This window comes from Pseudopodoces humilis, chromosome 7 (assembly GCF_049639895.1).
Source record: "Pseudopodoces humilis isolate 2021_Gansu_Grassland_sample_001 chromosome 7, ASM4963989v1, whole genome shotgun sequence".
NCBI lineage: Eukaryota > Metazoa > Chordata > Aves > Passeriformes > Paridae > Pseudopodoces > Pseudopodoces humilis.
In genome coordinates this window covers 40,916,459-40,930,307 of record NC_142206.1, presented here as the reverse complement: position 1 = coordinate 40,930,307, position 13,849 = coordinate 40,916,459, and the positions used below count along the sequence as shown (strand labels likewise).

Below are 13,849 nucleotides of genomic sequence, written 5' to 3'. Positions count from 1 at the left end.
GGAAAAGCTAATTTTTCTATTAGTTGTGTCTCTCTTATTCACTTCACTGTTATGTGAATTAATCCAACACTAGGCACCAAAGCATCAAATGTAAAATGTATAAACTACTGGGGGATGTTATTTGCCTCATATTGCTCACCTATTGTAATCTTAAATGAAGAAACCCAATAGAATCCAGCTCATGAGACAACCCTTCACTGACTGACAAAAAGTCAATGTTAATTCAGGATCTTCCCCTTGATTGAACAAGTCACAGTAGGAAGCTGAGTAGGAACAAAATTTGCTGCAGGCCTCATAGTGAGGAAATGCTTCCCAAGATGAATAATTCCAATGTTCATTAGCTCAAAGATGTGTGTGGCAGATGTGTGAGGAGAGAAACAAGGTGTCTTAGTACACAAGGTTTGCTCATAGAGGGACTTTTCAGACAATAATGGGTTGTGCTATCTTCTGTGATGGCTACAGCTGATCCTTCTCCTGGCCCTTCCTTGAATACACTTCTTCTTTGAATAAAAATTATCAAGTGCATACATATTAGAGAAAAAGGGTAAAATGTTCTAAGTTGCTTTTACTAGCTAATTTTATATCTTCATAACCTATTAGAGATGTAAAGGTCTAAAATATTGTGTTCATTAGAATTGCTTTTCCAACATTTGTAACTGAATTCAAGTTCTTCATCTTCCAGGATAAAGATTTGAGTGTGCTATTAGAAGAAATGCAGGATGAGGAAAAGAAGAAGAGAACTGTTCACGCCAAAATCACAGATTTGCTCACTCACTCTTGTTCCAGACCAAGCATCATCCCCAGATATATAATTTCTCCGTCATCTTCTTTTACAAATTAAATCCATACACAAAGCATTCTTTGTTGATGCTCTTACTCTATCAACTTTTCATTTGTAAGTTTGCGGTCCCCAAGACAGATCAGAATATTGGTGTTGTGCATGTCCTTGTGAATCAAAAGACCTTCAGTTCTGTGGGGTTTAACCTGTTTTACTTAAGGGAGGCATGGCTGCAATTTTGTACCAGGTTTTTCCTGTATTTTTCCCATATGATTATGTTTCGGGACTAAAGACAAGTCCATGATGAGCTGTGGAGGATGGGAATTTGGTGACTAATGACTTTTAATTCCTTCTGCTGTTGTGTGGGTCTGTAAAAAGAGAGTATCTTAGCAGAGCATGTTGTTCAGTAGCAAGGTGAGGTTTGGATAGGGTGATAGGGCCCTTCCAAGTCTTGTGGTACCTGTCTATCTGAGTTAAATGACACCTAACCTTGGTCAGGCCTGGAAGGACACTTTTTGTTCAAAAAAAGAAAAAAATGTACACGGTGATAAGACCATTTCCTTTCTCACAGCGTCTCCTTTAATGTCAGGCCTGAAATATGAAGTCATTAGGGGATATTAAAACAGTGCTGACAAACTAATTAACAAAAGACATTACGCCGGATGGGCTCAATTTATCCTTTTTAATGGTTCTTATAAATGGGTGCCGCCAATTAAAATTAATAAAGATTTACCAGCGATTGCCCAGCATACACTGTTAAAGAGCTTCACTGAAGGTCGCCTTAAAGTCAGCCTTGTCAAAGCTGCAAGTTCAGCTCCCAATACCAAGCCATGCTGAGTTACTCTCGGTTACGTTTTCCCAAGCAGTTTCTCTTTCTTTGTGTTTGGCTGAAGTTTATACACTTCTGTCTCTGTCTAAAATCTCATCCATCTGCCTGTTGAGTCTATTAAAAAATATCCCCCATGCACTATTAGATTTGTCACAGTTTCACAAAGAAGAATCTCAACAGTCAGTATAATGAGAACTTTGTTCTTTCCAAATCTGTCTGTTATGACAAAATCCTTGACTAACAGCTTTCATTTTAAGCCACTCTTTATTTTCTTGCTGTCAAATTAAGGCACAACAGAGTCCCTGCTTAGGGGCAGAGTATGGATGATCAAGATTGCCCTGTGTAGCTATAGCTTTGTTCAGTCCAGACCAGACTGAATTCTGCCGGGTCATGCTCTTATGGCTTCCAGCATTTCTCCATGTGTAGATGATTAGATATTAAAAATATGAATTATGAATGCATCAAGGGAGAAGTCTGCAAGTACCCCAGTGACTGAAACTTGGTGACAAATAATAATTTCTTTGCAATCTGTCCACCAACAGGAAAACAACTAGGAGACTAGCCATGCAGCCATGAGCTCATCTCTGATGTTCTGCCCTCCATTTCCATTTTGTAAGGCAGTGGGGCAGGCAAACTGGCTGAATGCCACCCTTCTTTTACCCTTGATAGAAAGGTTGTCAGAAAGAGTGCTGTAAGTGGATAGATGGAGATGCAGCTGTAGCTTATGCTGGGCTATGTTGGCAGCTCTGTGCTGATCTCTGTGCCATGGGAATGTATCAGCTGTAATGAGCAGGACACAGACTGTGGGAGAAGGTGGAACTGTCTGCTTAAGAACTGAATTCTCTGGCACAGTCTTTTGGTGTTGCTGCTATTAAGGATTCCCCAGAAGGCAGCACTAAGGGGCAGGTGCTGTTGTCTTCTCATGCACATTTCGGTCTGGATTGTCAGTGTGAGATGGCAAGACATGCTAATGCTTCTGGAGAATAGCAAGTAGCTCCAGATGCATTACTCTTCAGTGCCCAGGAAGTGACTGCTGTATGCTGCAAAGAGGACCCCAGAAATGGTATTCTCTGTTTTGTTCTTTGTAAAAACACTGATGAAGCACAGTAAATTAATAGGAAAAAAAGAAAAAAAAAAAAAAAAAGAGACTCATTGGAGCAATGGTAAATATACATGAGCTAGAGAAACAGCTCAACTTTTTTTGTGGGAGACCACCTCAGATTGCCACAATCAGGGCAAGGTGACCCTGTTGGGTGAGTTGAAGGTTCAGGGGAATGAGAAGGATTAAATCTCTGGCAATTTCAAGAGAGCTGAAGCTTCATGTTGGTGTATAACTATAACTGTCTCACTGGAGCTGGTTCCTTACTTTTTTACTTTTGCCACCTCATTTCCCCATTTTGAGTATGCTAAGCACATGCAGGAAATCTATACATTATATTCCAGGAGGGAACATGTCCTCCTTGTGAAGCTTAAAGGACATGATAACAGAGAAAAGATTTTCAGATTTTCTGAGCAGGAAGAGAGGGAGGGTGTAGGAAGGAGAGGAAGGAGAAAGAGAAGAAATAAAATCTAAAGAGGAACTGAATAACTGTTACTGAGTAGTCTTTCAAATTGTTCTTAACCCTTGTCTGATATTTTAGTAACTCTTCTAGAAGAGCACTGATAAATCTTTTTCTCCCTTACAAGCAGTATTCTTTGGCAGAAAGGTACATGATTTTTTCCAATTAAGAGTGTGACACACGGGGACTAAGGGTCAAACTTCGGATTTTGGAAGCAAATTCTCTGCTCTATTAAAACAAATCAACTGCAAAATTACAGGATTAGAAATGTGAGTCCATCCAAGGCTTTTCAGGAATGACTTGTGGGTTCAACCTGTCTCAATTTCTGTATTTATTTATCTTTGCTGTGTGAAAAAACACCAGATACTGGAGCACAGTGTTCTGGAGCACAGACAGGGTACAGCAGTACAGCAGTTGATGGAAACTAAAGCCATTTATTCTAAGTGGAGAAGGGCTAAATCTGTTACCAGGCTTCCTGTAGAGTGAAGCTCTCATCTACGGCTAAATATGATGATTTCAAAATACATCTCATTACTGAGCTCTCAGAATTCCTCTGGAGCTGACTGAATAACTAAAAGCCCCAGTAGATGCAACAGCTGTGGGACCAATTTCCCAACACAAATTCTCTGTTGGTTTGTCTAGTGAGTCCATATTTAAGTTGATGACAAGAAGGTATTTGCACACCACTTCAGCATTGATTTTAGTAGTATGCAGTCTGTACTATCCCTATTCCACTTGTTTAAAATCTCCTTTTCGGTGGTGTTGCAAATATCCTTGAAACAAGAATTTTGTTGAATTCAGTTACTGCTTTGTGTCCTATTACATTTAATGTCACAGGACTATAAATTGTTTACTATCTCATAGTAAAATTTTGGCACAGATATTTATGGCAGAGGTCTAAATCTTTTTAAATCTTCTTAAATGTCTTTCCCTGTGCTATGTTAAAATAAACACAGTCTTTTAAGCTTGTGATGCCTAATAATGGTGCTTAGAACAAAGATTATCTTCAGATAATTAATTTTTCCTCTTCATTTTCTTTCTTCTATTTCTGATGCATATGTAAGCAAGAGCTTTGTAGTGTCCCTGTAAGCTGTTCCATGTTTGCTCTTCACTTTCCATGTGATTCTGAAGAAGGGAAAATGAAGAAAGAAAATGCATTTTCAAATTTAAGAAAAATTCAGCTAATGGGAAGAATTGTATTTTGTGTGTTAAGACTTTCCTTACCTGATCCCCTACCTGTTCTGTAGCAGAAAATCCACCAACCTGGATGCTGCATTTTTTTCTAGCTCTGTACTACTCAATCTTCTTCAGTTTCCAGTTGCTTTGCAGATTTGCTTGAGCTAGATCCCCACTGAAATAACAAGTTAAACAGGCAGAAAAAAACAACACGTGAGAACTAAAAGTGAAAAGCAGCAGAGCATTGTGATTTCAAGAATTCTAAATAGCAGGAAAGAAAATAGAATGCGAGAGATTTCACTGTGTTATCAAGTTTTGCTCCTACAAACAGTGGCTATTCTGGAGCTTCCTTGGCTTCATCTCCCACGGTGTGAAGAACTGGGGGGACGCTGTGATTAACAGTGGCAGATCTCTCAGTGCTCCTCTGGATCTTTGCATCCTGATGGGCCATGTCACCTAAACTACTTGGCATCCTGGAATCTTCTCATGCAATGAGCATGCAAAAGCCCCTGCTATTCCTGAACAGCCATATATAAGCTTCAGTCTTCTCTGGCTTGCTTGTTTACATTTACAGTTTGCTTGTGTACATTTGGATATGAGCTCTCATCCTCCCACAAGCAGTGACTGCCAACAAGACTTTTTCAGGATATGTTAAAGGGGAATACTGGGGTCTATGTGCTGCAACCTGGTTCCAGGCCACTAAGCTTTTCAGTTTCCTCAAACAACCCTGCACTGAGGGATCACCAGCTTTTGCCTGCGCTCTTGATGTACAGTACATTAATCGTGCCCTCCCTAATTCCTGCTTCAAGATAAATCTCTTGCGCTCCCATTATTGGGCTAATTGCTGTGGATTATATGGCAGTCAGTTGCTCTTTGGCAGGGAAAGATTAATGGAGGACATTTCCTTTGTTTTGATTTCATTTGCTAATTGCTGTATGGAGAGGTGGCTATGTTAATTCATCCTCTCCCCCTGTTAGATAGTAGGGTTTTGTTTAGCTTGTGCTGGGAGAAGAGTAATTGCCAGGAATCCTGAACATTTCTTTGTCTTGCTCTGTGGATTTGGGACGGTTTTAGCAATTCATAGACAGAGTGCTCATATGTTTATGTGCTTTTTTCTATGTTTCCAGGCATAGGATGTACTAATCATAGGCGCACAAAATGAGGAATAAAGAATTTTCTGCATTTTTGGTAGAGGCTGAATTGCTGGTTGTTGGTCTCTTTGTACCCCTGTCAGACTCATGGGAGAAAGCCAAAACCCCACTGAAAAACCCTGGCCTTTCAATTGAGTATGTATGTCACCATTCTGGCCCCTGGACAAGGCAGAGCCTGTGGGCAGCTAAACACCTGGGAATTGAGTGTTGTTACTAGCTTTGTTTTTATTAGGTAATTTAAAAAACAACTGTCACCAAGTGTGCAGTTTTCTCAGCTTTAGATAGATGCAGAGGTCTGAGCAAACTGGACAGATAATTAAGCCATTCACACTTGTTAGCCAGAAAGGATTCCAAGACAGTCACTGGTGAATGAAAATTGCTGCCATCTGTTGCCTGTTCTTTGGCTTTTGCAAAGTGTTTGGATGTCACTCTTTCCTGCTGAGACAGATGTTTCCCACTGCACATCCGCAGTCCAGGATTTGTACTGCCACCCTCACCACAGCAGAGATGCCTCAGAACAGAGATTTTATTTGAGTAACAACTGAAAGGTGTAGTTGTGAGGAATCTGCCCAGTGCCTTCTATAATTTAATTGCTCTGTGAATAAATGAGACCCTTCAGTCTCCAGAGTTATCAGCTTGACAGTTTTTACTAAAACAAAATTCTTTTGATCCAGTGACTGCAGCTATTAATTTAGGGATCCAGACATAAAGTCTTTATTATAGAAGACTGTCAGTCTTTTTACCAAGAAACCTCTTGGTTTACCAAGCCAGTCCTCTTAGTTTGGGGAAGATGAATAGTTTGGCAATCTTTATATCTGAGTGTTTCAAAGACCTTTAAATTGAGCACAATGAAATCAACCATAGATAGTGACAGAAATAATTGTGCTAAATTATTTATGGTTTTGGTTGTTTGTAGCAAAACAGAGGGAGAGGATTTAGTTATCTTTGGATTTATGAACTCTAATTATTATTATTTTTAAAATTCCTGTGGAAGCGTATCTGTCTTTATGGGAATATAGAGCATACTTACCTGCTCCAGATTGTTCATTATTTTTCTATTGCTATGAAAACATCCTCTTTTTGATGAACTCCTCAGAAGGAAACATCTTGGGGCCTCTCACAATTTTGTTGCTCCACTGTTATTGCTATTGTTTCAAGGTAGTCTCCCTGCATTGTGTCACCAGCAATTTCTGCTGTGCCTACATTACTTTTTGCAACCTTTTTAATTTTCTCCCCACTGCTGTGAGCTTAGCCTACAGAGGATCTTCTTGACCAAGCAGTAAAATTCCACCTCCTATAATGTCCATACTTCAAATAACCATGTAATGTCATATCTGGTCTTGGATATTGCTGGATTACAAGTTAGGACTCTTCAGGCATTTCCTTGATCTTCTTCAAGAAAAACATAATTTTGTGTTCAGAGCACATCCTGTACGCAAATTGTCAAAATTGCTTTGTGTCGGTCTTCAAATTATGTTTCATATCTCCCAGGAGGATGCTGATTTCAAGAATTTGCCAGGAGATTTTAAGATGCTGCCCTGTTTCAGGTCTCTCAGAGGATGGCTGGGCAAGCTCAACTCGGCTCTGTTATAAATGGTTCCATTTGGAGCACTTGGAACTTCTCCCATGTCAGGGTCACAAACTTCAGCCTCAAGCATGTTTCTTGGTATAAGGTTGTCATTGTCTGGAGTGTGAAAAGTGATTTTCAGAAATCTTTTCACAGCTACTGAGAGCTTTAGAATTTGCTGTTCATGATCTAGCTGGGAAAACTGCTTTGTTTTGCCATATACATCACTGCTAGAATGTTTCTGTAATTGTGAGTGAGGGTGGGGGAAACATGAAACATTACAGGACATTTCATATTAGAAATGAGTTTGAGATAGGCTGTGACTAAGAGTGTTTTACAGTAGGTGTCTGAAAGAAGGCCCACTATGAACTAAGTCATGTGGAAATTATTCCAAGACACTTAATGTATTTTGCAATTCGTAGTACTTATTATCCATAGCTCTCAAAGCACTTCCAAGAAAGCTTAATGCTGTGAGAAGCCTTTAACACAGGGGCTGCTGTTTTGCATGGAATAAACTCACAAAATCACAGAATGTTGAACAGGGAGAGCTGACTGAGAAATCCAGAGAAAAGTTGGTTTGGAAAAAGATGAGGCTCAGCTTCTCAGATGATTAAACAAGCTGCAGTGCACATGGTACTCATTTGCTCCAAATAAACTGATTGTGCCCCAGGAGTCCTAGCTCTTAGTTTATGTCTAAACTCTGGCTATTGCTCCCTACTGTGAACCATCAATGAAACAATTGCAAGGCTAGATAGGGGAGACAGAGTTCAATAGCAGGGAACAATAGCATTAGCCCACCAGGACCTCTTCAATCCAAGGGACGAAACAGAGGCTTGTGAATACTCTTATGGCACTAAAAACAGACAGCATTGCCATCATGACACTGAAGCCACGAAGCCTAAAGGCAAAGTAGCTAGTTCTGAAATAGCAATGAAAAAATGTGCAACAGTCACCTAGCACTTGGCTAGAATGGCCTTCATTGTGCATGTGTGTGTGCGTCTGAAGATTTAACCATTATACATTTTTTAGTGCGCTACTGGAAACATGAGCTGGCAATGCAGCTTGCTACTGGGAATATGGTCTGGCACACACCAGTCATCTGGAAAGTAGTTCTTGATGAAACATCATTAGCAGCAAATTCACCAGGAGAGATGAAATGATTTCCATAGGCCTCAGAATGAAAACCAGTCATGCTAAGTATTGGTCCCAGTCCCTGGCAGTTTCTGATAAACTTGAAAGCTGTGTAAAGGGAAGGGGTTTAGCACATTGAGGCACATGTCTCTACTACTTTGCCAGCTGTTGTTAGTTCTAGTAATAACTGATTCCTCAGGGTGACTTTCCTGATCTCCTAATCTTTTAATTAACCAGAACTGATAACAAGGAGGTGACCTCTATAGACAGGGCAATGGAAATTATACTGAATCCCAAACACAGGGGAGACTTACACTATTTTAGAGTTGAAAGCTGTTATTACTTAAGGTATCATTCATTGTTCAGAATGTGGCATTTCCCCCGTTAAATTAAACACAGGTGGAGGACACAAGCATGCAGCTTTGAAAGACACCTAATATATTAATGTACTTGCCACAGGAACAGAGAATGATAACCCCATGCATACCCACACTACACAAACATTTTATTTGTGCCCTGTGTAGAAGAAATACCATTTGTAGCAATGGAGGTTTTTGACAAAGTCTTCTAACTGCACTAGATATTTGGATTTCCTCTGCCCTTCCCTTCTTCCTGCTTCTGTGCTAAAATTTGCCTATTTACTTCATGCAGAGATGAATCCCAGTGTGTGTTGAGAAGTCATTGGCATCTAAGCATATGATGCTGATTGCCTAAAAAAATATCTGTCTCTCCCATAACACTCTACACTGTTTCATCTCCCAAGCCAGCTTCCACAGGAAGTGAGCTGCTGAACATCTTCCTTCCCAATCAAAGAGCCCAGAGAAATTGGTACCTGCTCTCTGATGTGCAGGTCACATTCCTGTGGATCCTTGTAAACTAGCAACCTTGTAAAGCAGGAGCCACCTAATATTCTCTCAGTAAGGATGGTAGCCTAGTGCTTTCTAACCAGTGGGGAATATGCTGTTAGTTACCTATCAAAATGTAAGAGAACATAACAGAAAAGGATGAACTTTTCATGCTTTTCTTTTTCCTCTTTGAAAATAAAAAGAAAAATCTGGGAAAGGAAATGTAGAAATTATCATCATGGTATGTTTCTACCTCTAAAGTATGTGATGGGTGTTTCAGGCTGTTTTCTCCTCACTGAGGAGAGACCTAAGGGCAGATATAGAGTCATATGAAGCCATTTCACTTCTCTAGCAGTGCTGCTACAGCTATGGCTTTGCTTATCATGGCTGTATATGGCTGTTGTACAGCTGTCATGTACCACACCTCACCAGCTGCTGACATGGGCTGAGCACATTCCCAAGGCTCAGTAGTATCTGTGCCTAACAAGGCTAGATGTGCAGGACGTTTAGAGAGCTCCTTTATGTGTTACAGTACTTTGCCTTCCAAGGAGAGTTGGCATAGAGAAGGCAAGAGGCAGACAAGGAGCTCAGTGTGAGTCTTTCATGGCAGGATGTGGAGGATACCAGGTTATCTTGGAATTTTGAAATGGATCTGTGGAGCTTTTGTTGTGCTGCCATTCTTAACAACCTGTGTTTTAAACAATTGTTAAAACTGTGCTTCCTGCTTGTTTTTAGAAGAGGAAGCTAGTTGGGTTGTACACATCCAGTGAGGCAGAAATGTGTGTGAATGTGTGTGTTGTTTTGATTTACTTACGCAGAGGAGATAGAGATGGGCCATGACTACATGGGTAGAACTACAGAACCACCAAACAGACTGACCCTTACCCTAAAGCTGGTATAGTTTCTATGTAACTGAGTTAATTTTTAGGAGAAAAGGATGATTTTTCACAAAGTATTTGAAGTTCTTGAAGATTCTTCCAGCTCCATAAACTATATGGAATTATCAATGGAGACTATAATGCCCAGTTGTGCAAAACCTTGGGTGATTACTAGGGCCTGACTGTGAGAAATTATATTGACCATGGTAGCGAAGGGAACATAAGCAAAGCAGTTCCATAATTTCTGATAGTTTCAGAAGGAATGCCATTAAAAAATTAACTTAGTTGCAAAATGAAATTTAAAATGCAGAATGCAATGAGGCAGTATCCTTAATAGAGGCCAGAAGGGTCATATCCATTGATGCCAGAAAGGTCATATCCATTGATTTTTATTTTTCTCCATGGGATGTTGCCGTCTGAGAATACTGCCATGTCCCAAGCTGAATTCTGAAATAGGGAGTTTGCAAGTTCATTTAATCAATCTGTAATTATTGATTTGTTTTCAGAGGGAAGTGTATGGTCGGTGAAACAACACAGGCTGGCTGTACATTCTATTCTTCTCCCAGAACCTAAGGAAAGACCATGGTAGCCCAAGATTATTGCCAGAATCTGTCTGGCTGTTTACAATGACTGCCCTGTCTTCAATGATTCCTGCATTGCAGTAAGGAACAAAAAAAGATTTCTTGTTCTCCTACATGTTCTGTTCATTTGCTTGAACCCTCAGAAAGAAATTTCCTCCAATACAGCAGCTGGCAGGTGGTCAAAATGGATTATAACCAGAACCACTACCCCAAGAGAGTATCTGCTCTTTCTGGGAAACAGCAAATGCACATCAATCAGAAAAGCACACACAAAAGGCAGACCACAAAACATTAGCATACCTGACCACAGATGAAGCTTTCTGGCCTTGATACAAATTTAACTACGTCATGCAAAATCAGTTCTTGAGCATCCAACTCATCATAACCAACAAATTAATTTTGGGTAGATGCACCTCTTCCAGCTTGTGCAACAGGATAAACCCTACTGTTCTTCAACTGTCTATGGCTCATTTCCTTGACTGATCCTGTTCCTGTCATCAGTTCATTGGAACAAGTTTACAGAAATAAAAATATGTGGACTGAAAAAAATGTAGTGCTGACACAGTGGGAAGAAGTACTAAGATATTTGTGAATGAGTCAACAGAATCCTACGGACCTGTCAAATTAAGACTGGATGCATCAGTGAGCCAAAGAGAAGAGAGTACAAAGGAACATAAAACGTCCAACAGAAATTTGCCCAGACACACTATAAGCCATAAATGAAGAAAGATTCTGAAACATGCAGTGAAAAGATGAGGCTTGTAAACAAATAGAATTGAGGTGAGGAGTAGGAGGGAAATATACCTACTTATTCTGTAAGAAAGTTGTAAGGGAAGGGAACAGTAGATTCTTCAGTAGATTAGAAGGATATTAGCTGAGGTTATCACTACATCTTTTCCAAATCATACAGACAAAGCATCAAAGAGAGAAAGACTTCTTAAAGACTAACAATGTGAGACTAACAACATGGGATCAGTCTACGCAGAAGACAGGAAAGAGTTCCCAACTATCAATGTAACTGCTAATAAAGTAGCACAGACAAACATATTTAGGCTTTATTTAAGCATCATCTAGTGCTTGTACGTAGATAATATGGACAAAGGGATCTCTAGGTGAAAAATATGGGATCTGCAGTAAAAGTGAGTGGCTCCAATGAGGGATTCTGAGTGTCTCTTTCTACAGAGCACTTATCTTCAAATTGTTTTGATCTGCCACCCCATCAATAAAAAAAAATTTTGAGCATGCGCCACAAAGCCTGGGCCCTTGTAGTTAGTTCCTGAATCTGCCAAGCTCTGAAGGAATTGCCTGATTTTCTGAGCTGATGCACACCCCTTGCTTCAGCTGGTATGAAACCCAGAGTGGGCCACTCTCTGCTGGAGACACCATAAGGCCAAGGGAGACACTAGGGAAGAAAAGTAAACTAGTAAGATTGATGTCTCCAGAGAAAATTCAACTTTCAGTGCTTAGATACCCACTGCTTGAATTGATTCTCAGAGTCCCCTGCCATTGTTTGGTTGGATGTTTGCTGGAAAACATTTTCACTGTTCTTGGAGTCTATGCAGGAATGAAAATGATTTATTCTAACAGATAACAGTTTGGACACAAAAATAACCATTTCCATCTGGCTGTAAATGAGGTACCAAACTTTTCATTGGAACACTTACTTTTGATCTAAAATACTAAATCGTTCAACCTGTTGTCTATTAAAGGTTCAACAGTTTAAGATACAGAATCAAGACATTTCTGGAAGCTGGAATTTCCTCTCTATAGACTGTTTTAGTCTTAGAAGTGTATAATTTGTAATTCTTCAGTATTATTTGAAAAATGCAGTACTTCATGTTTTTCTCTCTGTTTAATAAATCTAATGTATTTTTGAGTTATGTGATGGTATATTTAATGTTTAGTGACAATGTGATTTCATTTTAACTGCCAGCTATCTGAAAGACGCATCTAAGTGATTTCAAGGAATCCTTTTTAGCTTCAGTCCGGGAGATCAGCCTGTCAGGTAGCAATAGTTTAATTTCCACTGTGTTCACATGCATAGGACAAAGGCAAAACCCTTTTTTCTTGTCTTTCCTGTGTGCCAAGAATCGGGAAGAGTGTTAGTAAGATTTCTCAGTTGTCCGGAGTAAAGAAAGGAAATGGCTTCTGTGTTTGTTCTTCTTAATAAACTTCTGTTTTCCTGAGTAGAAATTTAAAAATCCATTGCAAATCAAGAATTTTCTCACTGTTGAGTAACATGTAATTCCAGGAAGATTAATGTAATCCATCAGATTAATTCTCTTGTTCTTTGGATTAACAAATTTAGCTAAAATCTAATTTCTTGTTTCTTATTATAACCAGTCCAATTTTATTTCCACTCCAGGAGTTTGCAAGGTTATATGGATTCAATATTCAATAAGATTGAAAACTTAAACTGAGGAACAGGAAATATGATCTTAAATCTATTTTAATCTTGTCGTGCAATTTTACATTTTAAATTTCTGTGGAAATACTAATTTTATTTTGGTGTTCACCATTGCCTTCTTTTTTCTTTTATTTATTTTATTTTTTTTTTGGCAAATACATACATGGTGGTATAGTCTGTGTGATAGTCCCCTGATCAAAAGGATATACTATATCTGTACCAGTCTGAGTCAAGCAATGCTATAATTTAATGTGCACCCATTTAGGATCCTAATTTTTTCATTTTATTATACTAAAAAAATCATGGGTTCCCTTTTTGTCAGAAGATTAATTTGTGTCAAGATCTAATTGGGTTGAAATTGTAATTCAATTACAATGCACAAATAGCTTTAAATGTTTTTTTGTTTGTTTTTTTTTGTTACCTATCCAGACTGTTGGTGGTAGTTTAACTTAAAACTCAAGAAAATATTTTTTACTGAAAACTGAGTATTAACAATCCATCTATACTTAGTGAATTGAACAGATTGTTTCTGTTTGTTCATGTCTTTTGGTATTTTAACCTAGCTTAATTTACACTTTCACATGTTATTTTTCTTAATATTTTGTAAAAAGAAAAGAAACTTTCCTGGCTTTTCAGTTCTCAGTTGATTTTTCAGCTTTCAGCAAACAAGTCTTTGAACTGAACTAGTTGAATAAATCAAAACATTTCCCTATGCTAAGAAAAAAGGCTCCTGTTGTCAAAATAAGATTCCTTGTCTTTTAACGAGCCATGAATCTAGAAGTTTGGACAGTGGGTTATGTGGATTTAGTGGTTTGGTTTAAAGTGCCTAGTGAGAACCTGTACTACTTGCTCTTTTCACGTTGATTTCTAAACAGGTTATTTAAGAAAAACCCAAAAGGGAATATGCTTCTGTACTTCAGCTGCTTTGGTTTACAGTCCAACAGAAG

General features: G+C 39.0%; 1 long non-coding RNA gene across 3 annotated transcripts in view; it reads left to right on the top strand.

Moving 5' to 3' along the window:
* The window catches only part of LOC106628057 (uncharacterized), a 32,293-nt gene extending 19,633 nt beyond the window's left edge, over positions 1-12,660 (top strand). For 2 of the 3 annotated variants that reach the window (XR_001331279.2, XR_001331278.2), the window contains one exon: positions 683-811. This is a non-coding gene — a long non-coding RNA (uncharacterized LOC106628057). Of the gene's footprint in view, positions 1-682; positions 812-10,420 lie in introns of those variants that run through there. The other variant, XR_015772989.1, reaches the window with a different exon arrangement.
* Positions 12,661-13,849: the final 1,189 nt, after the last annotated feature.